Source organism: Sprattus sprattus (assembly GCF_963457725.1).
Source record: "Sprattus sprattus genome assembly, chromosome: 19".
Lineage (NCBI taxonomy): Eukaryota > Metazoa > Chordata > Actinopteri > Clupeiformes > Clupeidae > Sprattus > Sprattus sprattus.
In genome coordinates, this window is record NC_137917.1 from 27,715,313 (window position 1) to 27,723,252 (window position 7,940).

At 39.5% G+C, this 7,940-nt stretch overlaps 1 pseudogene across 1 annotated transcript in view; it reads right to left on the reverse strand.

Moving 5' to 3' along the window:
• LOC308380037 (cocaine esterase-like) overlaps positions 1-2,696 on the reverse strand; it is a 6,221-nt pseudogene extending 3,525 nt beyond the window's left edge. Inside the window, exons 1-6 of the transcript XR_013969092.1 lie at positions 2,621-2,696; positions 2,103-2,292; positions 1,372-1,510; positions 881-1,014; positions 497-650; positions 187-291 (exon numbers count right to left, since the gene is read on the reverse strand). The product of XR_013969092.1 is annotated as a cocaine esterase-like (transcript). The remainder of the gene's footprint in view (positions 1-186; positions 292-496; positions 651-880; positions 1,015-1,371; positions 1,511-2,102; positions 2,293-2,620) is intronic.
• Between the last annotated feature and the right edge of the window lie 5,244 nt (positions 2,697-7,940).

A 7,940-nucleotide genomic window follows, 5' to 3' on the forward strand; every position in this document is an offset into this window, starting at 1 on the left:
GTGCTCTCATGATTTTCTCATTGCCATTTAGACCAGTTTATTTCCTCAGCCTCAGCTTTGCATAGTGTCATAGGGTGCAGCCGGCCTAGATCAGGACCTCAAAGTTCTTTTGTACGCGCTATATAAATACAATTTAATTGAACTGATAACAAGGTGCAGGTGGTGCAGGTGGTGCAGGATGCTAACCATAGCTGTGTTCATAGGCTGAAGGTTGTTCATGAGTTCCATGAATGCAGTCCCACTCTGTGCAATGGCTCGGTGGAAAAGTCCAGTGCTCAGTGGCGAAAGAACCTGAATCAAATGATAAAAAATAATGTCAAGGTCAACGAGAAACTGAATACAATGTCATTTTTGTTGTTGTGTTTAATGCCACAGTTGCAGTATGTATAGTTCATGTTGATGTCTACACTATTTGATCTTTCTTTTTGAAGGCTTCTGAAAATGAGATTCGTGTTTTTCATGGAAAACATCAAGCACCTATAGGCACGGAACCCACCTGCAGAGACACGCTGAAGCCCCCTGCTGACTCTCCGAATATGGTGACAGAGGAGGGATCCCCTCCAAAGCTCTGGATGTTCTCCTGGACCCACTGCAGTGCAGCCACCTGGTCCAACAGGCCCATGTTTCCCGGGGCGTTATCATCCCCAGTGCTGGTAGGAGACAGAAGAAGAGAACATGCTTTGGCTGTGAAATTAAACTATTAAACTAAACACATTGTAATAATTATAGTAGCTATAGTAACTGCAAACCGTAATACCTTCCTTACAGTAAGGAGTAACATGAACAGTTTGTAGACTCTGTGGCACCAAATTACCTGAACTATTTACACATTTTACTTTTCAAAATAAAGTAAAGTCTATTTTCATAACTGCATCCCCACCTGAAAAAGCCCAGCATTCCAAGTCTGTACTGAATTAGGACCACAACCACATTCTGATAGGCTGCCAGGACAGATCCGTCATAAAAGGAAGCGGAGCCCAGGACTAATGCTCCGCCATGGATCCACACCATGACCTGAAGGACAGCAGCACATTACCTCAGACACACACTGACAATCAGCAGCACATTACCTCAGACACACACTGACAATCAGCAGCACATTACCTCAGACACACTGACAATCAGCAGCACATTACCTCAGACACACACTGACAATCAGCAGCACATTACCTCAGACACACACTTACAATCAGCAGCATATTACCTCAGACAGACACTCTGATGATATGATCAGACTCATGCGAAAGCCTCTGTTGCATTTAACAATGGCAAAGAATAGACGTACAACAGAAGTTCAACAGAATAAAAGCAAAAGCTAAAAAACACACTTTAAAGCTGTGGCCAGTGCTGTCACTCTGGGCTGGAACTTACAGGTAATTGAGCATCTTCAGCAGGTTTGGCAGGAGTATAGATATTCAGATAGAGACAATCCTCGGACACCTCAGGAATCTCAACGACCAGGCTAAGTACTTTCGCAAGTGCTATAGACGCATGTCGATCCTGTAGACACCTAAAGGCAAACTGGAAATTAGGCTGCACTTGCTCAGACTGGTATATTTTGGACATTGGTTGAGCGGCAAGAACTCATTCTTTGTGACACCAGTGTTTTACTGTTTCATATTTCTGTAAACTTGTTTATGCACTTAGTCATGTACTAGCCTCACAGTGGTCAGAATGGACTGTATCTAATTAGGCTCAGACAACACACAGGAGACACATTTTGTACGCACAAGATGTTCTTCTTAACTGCGACATTAAGTGGTGAGCATTGTTCTCTCTGGATCACATTTCTCTCTGACACATCTTCTCAAGTCATTGGACTTGTTTAGATATTTAATTCAGCATGTACTCCTTTCCACTCTCATTGAAACCAAATCATCTCAATAGTTGTTCCCATGGCTACTGGATCTACTTAAGATTGTGTCCTTAAAACATCTTTAATAAAAATATACTGGAATGATCTTTCAGGGACTTATTCTACACAAAGCATATGAGTGATACCATAAAGGATCATTCCGATACTTTGGCTAAGTAGTAAATGATGATTGTAGTGTCAGCAATGGCCCCTCATAAATATTGAGGGTATGACTTCATTGACTTACATATATGGCTGCTTGGTGGCATCCCTGACCCCCTCCCATCCCTGCACAGGTTGGGGACGGGCCAACCTGAGGGGTCCCACTGGTGGTTTAGCGAAGGGCAAACCCAGGTATGAGTGGACTGCTGTTGGCTTCCCCCTCACGCGTGTGTATTGGCCTTTAAGGGCTCCTAGCTTGGTGTGGATCAGTGGTCCTATAGTTATACAGAAAACAAGACCATGCAGTGATCAGCATTACAGCATTACAGTTTTCATTAGAAAAAAATACAAATTAAAAATTAAAAAGCTAAATAATGATAAAAAAAAACTATGTTAAATATATTTTCAGAAATGAATTATTGAATATACAGGCAAAATAGATTACATTTATATTTTTATGTTTCTTGTTTTCCGTTGAAGTTTCTGACAGATATATCGGTAAAGTATAGTAGCCCTGCTTTGCAATGAAGAAGATGCAACAGAGCATGGTTTGAACGTACAGGAAAACTATGCTGCCTTTTTTCTTTCCACCTGCCAAGACACACCTGCCATCATGCGCGATGGATGAACTCAAATATATAACATTTGCTGCGAAAAGTAACTTTAAAAGACGTTCCATATTAGCGATAAGCAATCGTCCGAGGGAAATGCACTACAGGTTATCAACATTTCATCGAAGGACTTCGCTTTTCAACTGTACATTACGCAACACTGCTCCGCCCATATTCTTTGCTCTACATAGGAAAATACTAAGTGTATAGCATCAATCATAGTGATGTCGGTAAGCCACCTTTCATACAGAGAGAGGTGTGTTCGCATAAAGAACATGTAGACACCAGGAACACCTTATGACAACAAACAACAGCATATGATTCAAAACACTGTTATTACTGTAACAATTGCAGATGTAGGCTAATCTTACATAAATATAAATAATACAGTGAAAAAAAATGTAAAGGGAAAAGTCTGTCACTGTTTCGACCAGGCTCATTAGCTGCAACCTTAATTGGAAGCAGACCACAAAGTAAACAAACAAATGTATTCCAACAACACAAAATTAGAGAATAAAATAGTGACTGCAAAGCACCAAAAATTCCGTAGTGCACACCTGCATCAAACACATGGTGAGGATGCCATGCCTCCTCTGAGGGCGAACAGGCAGAACTCTGGTAAATATATTATTTTTAGTAACTAAAGTATGATACAACTCTGTTAAATATATTGTCAGACATTAATTATTGCATATCAATGGCATGTTATGCAGGCAAAATTAAATAATATTAAGATAAATCAGTACAGTGTAGTAGGCCTGCTTTGCAATGAAGACGATTATTTCTATTCTTGCAGTCCTATTCTGTTCGACAGAGCATGGCTTGAAATGTAAACGTACAACTAGAACTATCCTAACGTTTTTTTCTCTCCACCTGCCAAGACACACCTACCATCATTCGCGGTGGATGAACTCAAATATATAACACTTGCTGCAAAAAGTAGCTGTAAGACACGTTCCATCGTAGCAAAAAGCAATCGTTTCGTTTGAGTGAAATGCAATGCACTGCTGCTGGTTTTAAGCATTGTATTGAAGGACTTCGGTTTGAACAGTGGATTGCGCAACACCGCTCCGCCCATTCCCTTTGCTCTACAGGGCAGTTTGTCGCTTATTGTAAAGTAAGAAAGAGCGATGACAGAGCGACGCTGTACTTATTTATTAGTCAGGGCATGCCCTAGCACATTTGGTGGTCTGGGCAAGCTTCACTCCATGTGTGTGTTATGCAACGAGTAGGATATTTGTGTTGTTGCACTGGCGCAGTGAAGTTAGTTTCAGGTTCCATATTCGACAGATTCGCATATTCGCACGCTTAGGGACCGTCATTAAATTACCACTCTAACAGCAGCGCGAATGCATACTCCAACAGCAGCACGAATGCTTTGGCTGAATTGCTTTCATGCTTTGGCTGCATTTGACACACCAGAATGCCAAATGTTTAGAACTACCAAAATACATCCGTTTTTTCTACGAGGAAATGTTTTTGTTGTAATTGTTTTTGTTATTGTGATTTACTACCAAAATACATCTGTATTTTTTTTCTATGAGGAATTTAAAAAAAAAAAATTTTTTAGCTTTCACATGAAGTGACATTGGAATGCTTTGGCTGCATTTGACACAACAGAAATTATTGTGATTTTAAGCACCCTTCAATGTATGTCCACATCAAATTTAAGTATTATTGTTGCCTATGGGGAAAAGGAAATATTGCCATTCACATTACAGTTTTTCTCAATCGTTTTGTTACCTGTGTCAACTCTGACATCAAGTTCTCAAAACAGTTAACACCTGTGTCTGAACAAAAGCACTCTGGACAAAATGACACATTTGCAAAAGGCTGTTACTCTCTCAAAACACTTAAACCATGCAGCAAAAGCAAATCTTGCCTTGCCACTTGTTGCCAATTGAAAAGCACTCTTTAATCAATCATTTCACACTGGACAACAAAATAAAAAATATGGCCATCAATATGAACCAGTGCAGCCTTACATGTCCTGTTGACATGCCAGTGGCATTTCCTTGCTTTACATAGTTATACTTTTCACAGAAATACTCAAAATCAGAAACAATTCCATGCCATTATTCTCAAAACTTTAGCTGAAAACTGAAATACAGACAAAAATATGGGAATATACAGTAACAACTGTGTTCAAATTAGTAATTGTCTATTCGTTAACGACAAAAGAGCCATGGTTCTCTGAAGACAGGTTCTATGATCCATGCTTGCAAAGAGACGTGGCACCTATATAGGTGGAGAGTGACTGATTGCTCATTGAAGAATTGTGCAAAGGAGTTTCATACAGGTGATTCAGACTTATGCAAGGAATCTATACGACCTGTGAAAAGATGTTTTCCTTTTGTTTAGTACGGGAAAGGAGGTATAGATATAGATACAGGAGTATAGATATTCAGATAGAGACAGTCCTCAGATACTTCAGGAAACTCAACATCCATGCTAAGTTTTTCCGCAAAGTCTAGAGATATCTGTCGATCCTGAAGACACCTAAAAGCATACTGGAAATTAGGCTGCACTTGCTCAGTTCTTGCCGCTCAACTATGGAGACACCAGTGTTTTACTGTATCATATTTCTATAAACATGTTTATGCACTTATTAATGTACTAGCCTCACAGTGGTCAGAATTGACTGTATCAAATTGGGCTCAGACAACACACAGGAGACACATTTTGTACGCACAAGTTGTTCTTCTTAACTGCGACATTAAGTAATGAGCATTGTTCTCTCTGGATCACATTTTGACACATCTTCTCAAGTCATTGGACTAGTTTAGATATTTAATTCAGCATTTATTCCTTTCCACTCTCATTGAAGCTAAATCATCTCAATGGTTGTTCCCATGGCTACTGGATCTACTTAGGATTGTGTCCTTATCATAAAACATCTTCAATAAAAATATACTGGAATTAGGGACTTATTCCCCACAAGGCATATGAGTGATTCCATAAAGGATCATTCTGATACTTTGGCCCCTCATAAATATTGAGAGTATGGCCTCATTGACTTACATATATGGCTGCTTGGTGGCATCCCTGACCCCCTCCCATCCCTGCACAGGTTGGGGACGGGCCAACCTGAGGGGTCCCACAGGTGGTTTAGCGAAGGGCAGGCCCAGGTATGAGTGGACCACTGTTGTCTTCCCTCTCACACGCAAGTATTCACCTCTAAGGGCTCCCAGCTTGGTGTGGATCAGTGGTCCTATCCAGACAACAACACCATGTAGTGATCAGTTTTACAGTTGGTTAAGAAACTAAAAAGCTCAATTATGATAAAACTCTGTTTAAATATATTGTCAGAAATGAATTATTGCATGTCATGGCATCTATAACAGGCACAATTAAATCATATTAAGATAAATCAGTGTAGTAGTGCTGTTTTGCCACGAAGACGATTATTACTATTCTTGCAGTCCTATTCTATTCGACAGAGCATGGGTTGAAATGTAAACGTGCAAGGCGGGGAGAACTATCCTGTCGTTTTTTCTCTCCACCTGGCAAGACACACCTACCGTCATGAGCGGTGGATGAACTCAAACATATAACACTTGCTGCGAAAAGAAGCTGTAAGGCACGTTCCATCGTAGCAACTAGCAATCGTCTGAGTAAAATTAAAGACTGGTGTGAACCATTTCATTGAAGGACTTGAATCCGGGTTGGATTGCGCAACATTGCTCCGCCTATACTGCTCTTTGCCCTCCATAGAAGTTGGTCGCTCAGTCACTTATTGCGAGTGAGAAAGGGCAAAGGCAGAGCGACGGTGTAGCCTACTTATTAATGGTCCCGTAGCCTATATCCTGTAATTGTGAGTTAAGAAAGCCACCTACACCAAGATAACAGACGAGTGGTATCCTCCTCAGATCTGGATATTCTTCTGGACTCAATGTTCATACCTCCATGTTATTTAGATTTTGTGAAAAAAATGATTTATACTATATAATCATTATCGGAATACAACGTGTTATATTTCAAATATTTTATCACAATATTAGGAGAGGTCGGCCGGGGGCACTTGTAACATTACAATCAGCTGCAACTAGGTGAAATAGGCTAGCCAGTCTTCTTAAAGAGAAAGGTAAACTAATGACTGTAGAAACCATTATTGTCTACATTTTATTCCCCGATGGGATTTTTATACTTGACCGATATCGTTTTTGTCCGTAGTAAAATTTGGGTCCCAAAACATTGGAAAATAATGGTGTAGTCCAGGGTATACGGAGTACACCCACTTATTTTTCAGTCAGCATTGCGCATACCCCCTTCTCAAAACAAGGCGTTTATACTGTGCTGTGTTAAAAAAATATATATATATAAGAGTATACCCATTTCTCCAGAGACCACTACACAACTGAAAAATAGGGACTAGGTTAAGAATAAATACAGAAGTCTGCTTGGACTCTAAACTTTAAATTAGTCAGCATTGCGCATACCCCCTTCTCAAAACAGGGCGTTTATACTGTGCTGTGTTTTTTTTTAAAAAAAACATAAGAGTATACACATTTCTCCAGAGACCACTACACAACTGAAAAATAGGGACTAGGTTAAAAAAAAAATACAGAAGTCTGCTTGGACTCTAAACTTGCTGATTACATACAACTTACAAGACATATAATATTAAAAAATGACCTTGAAATGTTTTGAATCTGACAGCTTTTGTTAGCTACATGGTAGCATTGTACGGGCAACATCATTGTCCAGAAGAAGGAAAACCAAAGGGTAATGTAGTTTTTAAACTTTTCTAATGAATAACCAAAAGGATTTTACCCCTGTCAAAACACACTCCAAGGTCACATTAAAATGATTCAAGAAGGAAGATTCACTTCCAACACTAAGGCCTGTTTTTGACTAACTAAAAACAATGAGGCCAAAGTGGCATTTATGATTAGATTCTAAAAGACCTCAGCAATAATAAAATGAAACAAAAAAAATTGTAGTAAAATAAGTGTTTTATTAAAATTAAAGATACTCTTACAAAAAAATCTAGTTTCAGAGGTGCTCAGACTTTGTACATATTTTTGGAAGTTTTTTTACTCTGAACCTTGTAAACATATATAGCCTAAGTGTTTGCACCACATTCAGAAAGTGTGTGTGGTTTCTATTCTAATTAAAAAGTAACTTAGAAATTGGCCTTTTCTCACCTTAACCACTATGAATAGGTGTAAACTGCCCTGTGAGTGCCCTACCCCGTTATGGCCCACCTGTCAACGGTCCAACTGTCAATGGTGCTGGAATGTCATTGTCATCTCTCCCAAGAAAGTGCAATCAAGCCAGGTGCATAAAAGTAGGTGCATTTAATAAGGGTT